Below are 9334 nucleotides of genomic sequence, written 5' to 3' on the forward strand. Positions count from 1 at the left end.
TGCCAGGCACCACGCTGCGGCATCTCGAGCAGCCGAGCTCAGCTGGGGCAGTCTCATCTCTCTGCCTGTCATCCTTACCTCATGCCAGCCAAGCACTCCTGCTTTCTATTCGGTTCAGCTGACATTACTTAGACGTGCCTCCATTTACCCATACTCTAACATATGTCGGCAATATAAGGATGAGTAAGGCATCTTTAAAAATTTTTTAAATGTTGATTTTTTTTGAGAGAGAGAAAGGGACAGACACGAGCAGGGGAGGGGCAGAGAGAGAGAGAGAGAGAGAGAGAGAGGGAGACACAGAACGCAAAGCAGGCTCCAGGCTCTGAGCTGTCAGCACGGGGTTCGAACCTATGAGCTGTATGAGCAGTCCTTTCTTCTTACACCTCAAGAGATCATCTAGTACACACCCCCTTGGAGACCACTAGTCTTGACTAAAGATGTAGATTTATAAACAACAGCAAATAGGTAGCATATGGCTGAAGCGCTGCAGCTGGACGAGATCCCCCGAGGAGAGCACGGACGTAGAGGGAGAAGAAAGTCCCAAGGACAGGAGATTAAGGAACATCAACGTTTAAGATTTGGACAAAAAGTAAAGAAACAGGAATGATCTGAGAAACTGAGTAGGCATCATTGAGGGGTAGGAGGAGCATCTGGGGATAAGAGAATTTCAGAAAAAGCCAACCATGGCGAAGACTTGAAAGGGGGCCATTGATTTGCCCATGCGAATGAAGGTCACCGGTAAACAGGCTGAGAAGAGACGAAACATAGGATGAACAGGTGAGGATTAGATGGTACGTTGGCTTCTGTGTACTAGAAAAGAGGGAGCCATGGAAGATTATTGAGTAAGGGAGTCACAAGAGGACAGCAGAATGTAAGGAAGACTCACTCGGGTACTTGTATGAAAAGTAGGTTAGAGGGGCCAGAGTCTGAAGTCTGGAGGCCCACTAGGAGGATGTAAACCCAGACCAGGCTGACCAGCCTAGAAATGGCCTCAAGCACATTGCTTAGGAGAAATGGAAATTGCCCAGTGACCAACGTGATATTGAGACTTATGGAGAAGGAGGAGAAAATGGACCCCAAGGTTGGAAGCCCTGGAAGCCGAGAAAGTGGAAGCACGATCATTGTTGGGTGAGATTCTCGTGGGCAAATGCATGTGTGGGGTGTGGTCGTCCAGGAATGCTTCCTGGAGAAGGTGCCGTGGGAATGCCAATCCCTGGGTGCCTGGTCTTCTATCCTAGGCTCCTTCCGTACACCTAGGCCTACAGACTCTCATGGGTAGAGTCCCCAACCCCTGCCCCTCAGTGCCAAGGATGTGGTCGTGGCTGGATAGTATCCTAGAGACCCTCCAACTGGTCTCTAGCTGAGGAGGCCTCCCTCAGGGGTCCACAGAGGCCCCGGCCTTGGATGGTGGTTCTGACTAAAGACACTGATGGGGAGGCCCACCCACCTCCACGTGAGGAGCAAAGGCTACTGACCCAGCTGCCTCTGCATTGACACTTCCTCCATCAAGTTATTTTAAAGATACAACAGGAAGCTATCACTCTCATAAAAAGGGTTAAACTAATATGTGGGCTAAATAATACTAAAAACTTCAAAGTTCCAGATACGGTTCGCTGGATAAATGGGGGGGGGGGGGGCGACCCTGGATTTCCAGAGCATCTCCGAGGGTGGAATTCACTTAGCCTTGGTGAGTCTCCCCTCCGTGCCAGGCCCACGCTCTGAATCTTGAAGGAGGATGAAGAGGAGTTAAAACAAAGAGTGGAAGGTGTTCCAGGCTGAAGGAACTGCTTGTCTAAGGGACCAAGTGCGAGGAAGCATTCTATGCCGGCCAGGGTTAAACACATGGTTAAATTCCAGAATAATCTGGCCGCAGCAGAGGGAGGAAGGACAGCCGTCATCCCAGGGCTGGAGAAGTGAGCTCTAGCCAGATCATGACGTTGTTATGTGGTGGGAGCTTGGGTTTTATCCAGAGGGCACTGGGGAGCCATTGAACAATTTTAAGCAGAGAGGAGACATGATCAGATTCGTCTAGAAATGTGGCGGGGTGGCTTAAGAACGTTAGGTGGCGGGGCGCCTGGGTGGCGCAGTCGGTTAAGTGTCCGACTTCAGCCAGGTCACGATCTCGCGGTCCGTGAGTTCGAGCCCCGCGTCGGGCTCTGGGCTGATGGCTCGGAGCCTGGAGCCTGTTTCCGATTCTGTGTCTCCCTCTCTCTCTGCCCCTCCCCTGTTCATGCTCTGTCTCTCTCTGTCCCAAAAATAAATAAACGTTGAAAAAAAAAAATTAAAAAAAAAAAAAAGAACGTTAGGTGGCCGAATAGCCTATTGAAAGACTAGCTGTGTCTTGCTTTCTCCATTGCAGGCTCTTTGGGAAAGAATGAAAGGTATTTCCACCCCTCTTCCTCCTCACTCCCTCCCCAGGAGGGGAGCCAAGCCACTGTATCTGTGAGGCCTGGGCTTTCCTTACCCAAAGGGGGAACCGACAATGTTTTTGTGTATCTTAAGGCAAAGGAAGAAGTTGCCAGGCTGGACCGCCTCTTTGCTTTAGAAGGCCTGGGTCCAGCCAGGGAGTATCTGTGCTGAGAAGTGAGGCACTAGACCCAGAGAGGTTTGGGCATGAGTGGGGACTCCCAGACAGTCTGAGAATAGCTGTGAACCCAGGGGAGGGAGGAAATCTCATGGCTACTCTGCTGCCAAGCAGCCTGTCAGTCTCCTCGGCCCAGGCGCTGACGCTCAGGAAGATCCCCGGGCTGATACCGAAGGTGGCCGACCCCTTTGCACTGACGGGAAATACCCAGAGCGAGCTCCGACCTGGGACTCGGGATCCAGGCCCACCACAAAGCACGGTGTGAGATGAAGCCCATCCCAAGGGCTGTCAGGCTTCATCTCCCTCATTGGTAAAATCAGTGCTTTGTGGGGGGGGCGCCTGGGTGGCTCAGTTGCTGAAGTGTCCGTCTTCGGCTCAGGCCATGATCTCGCGGTTCGTGAGCTCGAGCCCCGCGTCGGGCTCTGTGCCGACAGCTCAGAGCCTGGAGCCTGTTTCAGATTCTGTGTCTCCCTCTCTCTCTGTCCCTCCCCCATTCTTGCTCTTTCTCTCTTTCTCAAAAATAAATAAACGTTAAAACAATTTTTTAAAATGAATTTTAATTAAATTAATTAAATTTTATTTTATTAATTAATTAATTTAATTAAAAAAAATTTTTTTAAGTGCTTTGGACTCAGCGAGGCGCACGGCTCCTACTGGCCTGCACGTTCCGTGAGGTCGAAGGACACCCTTGAGCGGCCAAACGGAGCATAATGCCTTGTCACAGCACAGTGACAGGCACACAGAGCAGCTGGGGAAGTGGCCAGAACCCCTGGAGGTCTTCAAGGAGGGATTCCTTAGAGATGGGGTTTTGGGGCCCAGCATCAGGCCCTGTAGCCGGGGCGCAGGGGTGCTAGAGTGCCTGGCTCCAGGGGTCCCAAGTTGAGCAGGTGCAGCCGCTCTCAGTGGGGCTGACATCAGCAAGACAGAGGACCAACATCTCAAAGGCCATCTCCAAAGTGCTGAAAAGACCTCCAGGTTTATAGAAGGCAAGTACGGGGCAAAGGTCTGTGGGTTCCGTAGGTGGGCAATAAAGGTCAGGTGGATCATTGCCTTGGGGTCTTGCTGCCATGGGATAGTCATTATTGCTTGAGGGGGGTAGTTTCAGCTTCACCCTCAGGGTCTTTTGCCTGAGGTAAGAGAGAAACGGGAAAGAAGAACTCAGTCGGTTAGAAAGCACAGACCGAGGTCCGAATGGAGGTCGTCAAGTCGTGTTTCAGCCCCTGGGTTGCGCGAAAATCGAGAGCAGCAGCGCTTTCCCCGCCTCACGTCCAGGCCCTGGCCTGGGTGGAGGACGCCTCCTGGCCCCGGGCAGGGGTCCAAGGGACAGGGTGCCCGCTTGCTGACCGGCCCAGAAAGCAGACCAAGGTTTCCGCTCCTCACTCCGCACTCCTAGCCTTTTCTCTGTGGCTGCACACGAGCTTCCTGCTACTCTCAGGGACACCCTCACAATCAAAAGGCCCTTTCAGAAGCTGTGGCTCATTTTCCATTCTCTGTCTCCAACCAATTCTCCTCTCTCTTCCTACTCTATTATCCGCAAGTCTTTGCTTTCCTGATTGCTGAATTCATCTCTCCTGATTGCCTTCCCCGGGGACGGACTCCCCTTGAGAGAAAAGAGAATGTGTGACCAGTGACCTGATGCCCTGGAGGGTGGGAAGGGAAGCCGTTAATGGCAAGGGAAACATAGCTAACTTTACTGAGCAAACTAAGGGTCAGGTTTACAAGCTCTACACATAGGAGAGTCATTTGAGGGGCTGTTACCCCCATTTTACAGATGAGGAAACTGAGGCCAAAGAGTACGATCACTTGCCCAAGATCACAAAAGCAGCATGTAGGGAGGGAAAAAATATTTTCCTCTGTCCACCTTGGGTTCTCCAGCTGTGGCCCTGTAATTAGCCTGACCACAGACAGATTAACAAGAGAAAACAGAAATGTATTAATGTGTGCTTCATCCCACGTATACGTGGGAGCTCCCAATAGTGAGTAATCCCCCAAGGGGCGGATAGACTTGGACTCCTGTTCCGTCTTAGACTACATAAAGGAAAAGGGGGCTTTGGGGCCGGGGTGGCAAGTTGTGGGGAGGTAACCGGAAAAAATGGGGGGTATAGGAGTTGTTTAGTAGGGCTGGGTATGCAGATATAAGTCAGGACCTGTTCCACTAATAAGAGTTGCGAAAAGTCTGGGGCACCTGGGTGGCTCAGTGGGTTAAGCGTCCGACTTCGGCTCAGGTCATGATCCTGTGGTTCACGGGTTCGAGTCCCGCGTCGGGCTCTGTGCTGACAGCTCGGAGCCTGGAGACAGCTTCGTGGATTCTGCGTTTCCCTCGCTCTCTACCCCTCCCCCGCTCGTACTCTGTCTCTCTTTCTCTCTCTCTCTCTCTCTTTCTCTCTCAAAAATAAATAAAACATTAAAAAAAAATTTTTTTTAAAGTAGTGAAGAGTCTCCTCTTCCAGGTACAGGAGAGACACTTTTCCAAATGGAAATTTCCTTGATTGATGTCAATTCCCTCTACAAAAGGAAAGCTCGTTCCCTGTTATAGAGCTTTCCCTATACCTGTTGGCTCTCCATGGCCTTTAGCTCTAAACAACCCATGCGCTAAGGAGACATACTTTGGGGGGGAGTAGTCAAGTAATGTCAGCATTTAAGTCCAAATGTCTTTGGCTTTCTTTGTATTTCCCTTCCCAGTTTCCCACCCAAACGTTCACTGAGCATCTATTTTGTGCCAAACACCGTACTGTGGACCGGAGAGCCAAAGGTGAATGATGCCATGACGCTGTGGTCCAGATGGGGGACAGACCCGGAGACAAAGTGTGGTGAGTGGCATACGGAGGCGTGTCCATGTCCTACAGGACCTCAGAGCAGGGCAGGCTAAGCAAGGCTTTGTTGGGGCGGGGAGGGCATCCCAGGGGAGTTCCAGAGGATGGGTTCCAGTCTATCAGGCAGAGGTGAAGGTGAGCAGGGGTGAAGGGACCAGGGCACGAAAGCATGGGCTGTCATACCTTTGCACCTGCAGAGCAGGGGATGCTTCCTGCTGGCATCCACAGATGCCAGGATTGCTGTGAAGGTCAGGGTCGTGCCCTTCCTCCCTCTCAGGGCCCCTTTCCAAGGGGCCTGGGTCAGGGACTCTACCCCGAAGCCTGGCTTCCTGGGGGATGGCTCCGCCAGTGCCTGAGGCCCTCCCGACAGCCACAGCCCCCTCCCTCAGCCGGATCTTCAGTTTAGCTAAGCTGCCTGGTCCCTTTGGGTTCGATACCATCTAATTGGTTGTGGCTAATCCCATATTAACTCTCCTCGCAGAAGCTAGAGGGCCTCTCCCCACCCTCCATCACGTCCCAGCCCCTACAGAAGCTTCTGTTATCATGTTTATGAGCCTCCACCACCACAGACAGGCAAATTTGCATATAAATAACCTGCCAGCACAGAAGGCTGCAAGAGGCACCTGGTAACGACTCTGTTTATTACTCTGGAGAGGGAAGGGGAGCAGGAAGGCCTTGTGCTGGGTGGCCCAGTCGGGATGGTTACATTTCCACCTGCTGATTAGCTGAGAAAGAGTCTGTGACCCTCAACTGCGGAGGAGGAACAAACATAAGGCCTCTCAGTTCCTCCCCTTTGGGAAACCCTATACCAGTCTACGTGTCACCTGAGGCTGTAGGACCCACCTTCGTCACCAAGGCTGGCCCTGCCTGAGCACCGAGTCGGGTAGGCAGGCACGGCCCTGGGCTCGGTGCAGTTGGATGATGTGATGCAAAAGGGAGATGGGTCGCGTCCTCAAACAACTGTGTGCTGCAGAGGACGTGTCACAGACCTAGCCGGGGACACCGACCAGACAAAAACTTCGAGATGAGGTCTGTGCATAGCGTGGTGCAGCCTGAAGGTGCTGGCGGGGGTCTTGTTTTGATATTTGCAGGGGGAGGAGCACGGGGGCTGCTTCTTGAAGAAAACCTAGACCTTGCCTGGGTGGAGACCCGAAGAGGATACATTCCAAGCCAGAAGGAACGAAGTGAGTGAAGGCACTTGAAAATAATGCAAGGCTGAGTGGATTATCTGCGGGGCAGGGGACAGAAAGGAATAGGGAGATAAATTGGAAGAGCAGCAGAAGTTATGCTGGTGGGGGGAGTGGTACATGACAAAGTTGTGACTTCACCTCTTAGACCTCAAAGGTTTTTGAAGACAGGGGTGATGTCAGTTGGGGGGGGCAGCTCTGCTGGCTAAAGCAGTAGTTGCTAAAACCTCCCCCCAAATGTGGGATGGCCTAACAGTTACCTAAGAAGGCAGGGAAGGATCACCCTTCGCTGGGGTCAGATACCTGTTCACACACCAGCAAAGCTTAATTCAGAATAGACCACGCCCCCTGACACCGGGAACCTGAACATCCATGAGCATCCAGTCTTAGGGGTGAGAGGCACACATTCAAAGCACAGGGAATCTATGATTGGAAAGGCAAAGGGACTGTAGGGGAAGTGAAATAAAAAAAAAAAAAATCTCCCAACCCAGAAAACCTCCACCAAGGTAGAGGGAACAGTGTTCTTATCAAATACGCATTAAACCAGAAGGCGATGGGCATCACCGCTTATCACCTACGAGAATTCAAAGACAGAATGTTCCTTTATCAATGTAAATTTTCTTGACAAAAGAGCCATTTATGCTCTGATTTTAGAAGTTTTCCTGCATCTGCCGTTCCTCTGTGGCCTTCCGCTCAAAACAATCCATATGCCAAAGGGGCATACTTTGGGGTGGCTTATTCTGATCCCCTTCGGTAACCAAGTGGCCACAACCCATTATCTACATACATACCCCTTGTTTATACACCATGATCGACGAGAACTCATCCTCATATAAGAGGTGTTGATAGCGCCATTTGTCACACATCCTGCCTTTACCTGGTAACTGGGCGACCATCTGTGTTAGTTTATTGGCTTTATCCAGAGGAAAAACAAACGCAGAATTTGCAACGGGAGGTAGTTTTGCAAACGGGAGCAAGGCAACCACCAAAGTTAGGCTCCTACCTTCCCACGGGAACGGAGAGTGATGTGCCCTCTCTCTCTTGATGTTTGCATTTCAAAAAGATGGCTCTCGGGTCTTTGAGGAAACGCCTGAGCTCTGGGACCAGCAGGAGACTCATCTAGCCGTTATAAGGATTTCCAAACATTTGAAAAGGACACAGGAAAAAACTCCGAAAGAAAAGGGAGAGGAGGAAGAAGTCTTCTTATTTTCAACCGGGACAATTAAGTCTCTTATTTTAATTCTTGCCCTTCCAGGACAAACAGGTTCCTGAGAGTAGCTGGGTCCTCCTGGGAGAAGTACCGACCATATTGCCAGACCTATTGGAATCCCACCTCTGCCTTGTGCCAGCTGGTGGACAAGTCAACTCTCCTCCGCAGGTCGGTTGGCTCACCTTTGAAATGCAGATTAGAATTGCCACCTCCCGGGGTCGTCAGGAATAAATGAGGTACTATTGTAAAGTCACCTGGAGCACATGGGGCATCGTGAAATACTCACCTTTGAAATTAAAGTGTATGCTGCCGTGAGGGTTGGAAGGGCAGGATGAAGAGTCGTTCACCAAATCCCAAAGCACCGAACACTAGGGGATTCCTTTAACGCGCACATCAGATGGGTACGGAGCAGATCAAGGGGAACGCTCCTCTGAGCAGCTGGCCATAAATTCAGGGAGCTCATTCCCCGAAGAGATGTCACAGTCTGAAAATATAAATAGGTTAAGGGAGGGTGTAGGTCACTCATGAGTGCCATCTCCAAAGGGGCTGTTAGGGAAGTGGCAGGAGTTGGGGCACGATCCTAACTTTGAGGTTGACAGCTTCTAGGGTAAAGCCTTTCCCATAAAGTGGTCTTGGCAGCTCTGTCACAGGGAAGCTCTGGCCAGACAGATGTATCGCGGGTTCGGACTTAGAGGATAATTCTATTTCTGTGCTCCGCGGCCCACGGGTTCCCCAAATCCCCCAGAACGACAGGCTGCCCTGGCAGTGGCACCGTCCCTGCGGCTCCCTTGCCATTTCTGCCACAAAGCCCGCCGTGGGACACCTGCCCACCTGTGCTCCAGAAGGGCCACGTCCCTTGAGATGGGGGAAGGAGGGCACAACACAGCCACAGTGGTCAAATTTCATGTCACTCTGCACCCTCCGGCTCCCTACCCCCTGCCTCTGGGGGGGGGGGGGGGGGCGCCTTCTTGTTGCCATAGCAACTGGATTCCCAGGGAGGCAGCCATCTTGGGACAGTGATGCAGCCCCAAGTTGAAGCTGCTGGAGTTCAGAGGGAGAGAGCGTCCTGTAGGGAAACCACACTCTCTGGCCAGGGTGACCCGCCGCTCTGGGGCTTTTCCCAGCTTGCTTTGGTGAGATCCCACCTTGCCAGCCCCTGGGGAGAGTCTGGAGGCTGAAAATGAGGAGAAGCCCCCTTCCCCAGCCTCCCATGTTCCCATTGCCCTCTCAGGGAGTCAGAGAGGAGCAAGGATAGGCCCAGCCCAGCGCACTGGGCGGTAAAATCTGATGCGGGGGGGGGGGGGGGGGGGGGGGGGGGGGGGGGGGAGAGAGGAGCCTGAGTGATGGCAGGAAGTAGATTTTCATCTGGGGTGGCTGCGGGCCAGAGGGGGGGCTGGTGGAGCAGGTGACAGGATCAGGCTGGGTGATGGGGGTGACAGAGCCCACAGGGAGGGCTGGAGCAGAGCTAAGCCAGGCGCTGGCTGGCTCCGGAGGGATTGAAGCAGGAGACAAAGGATTTGCTGGGGAGCCCAGCGCCCTG

General features: G+C 52.4%; 1 long non-coding RNA gene across 1 annotated transcript; it reads right to left on the minus strand.

Moving 5' to 3' along the window:
* Window positions 1-3151: 3151 nt before the first annotated feature.
* Window positions 3152-8733, minus strand: LOC121035248 (uncharacterized). Its single transcript, XR_005792823.1, has 3 exons — window positions 8626-8733; window positions 8081-8278; window positions 3152-3711 (listed from the first exon to the last, which is right to left on the minus strand). It is a non-coding gene; the product is annotated as an uncharacterized LOC121035248 (long non-coding RNA).
* Window positions 8734-9334: the final 601 nt, after the last annotated feature.

Source organism: Herpailurus yagouaroundi, unplaced genomic scaffold (genome assembly GCF_014898765.1).
Source record: "Herpailurus yagouaroundi ecotype Mexico unplaced genomic scaffold, PumYag 161, whole genome shotgun sequence".
NCBI lineage: Eukaryota > Metazoa > Chordata > Mammalia > Carnivora > Felidae > Herpailurus > Herpailurus yagouaroundi.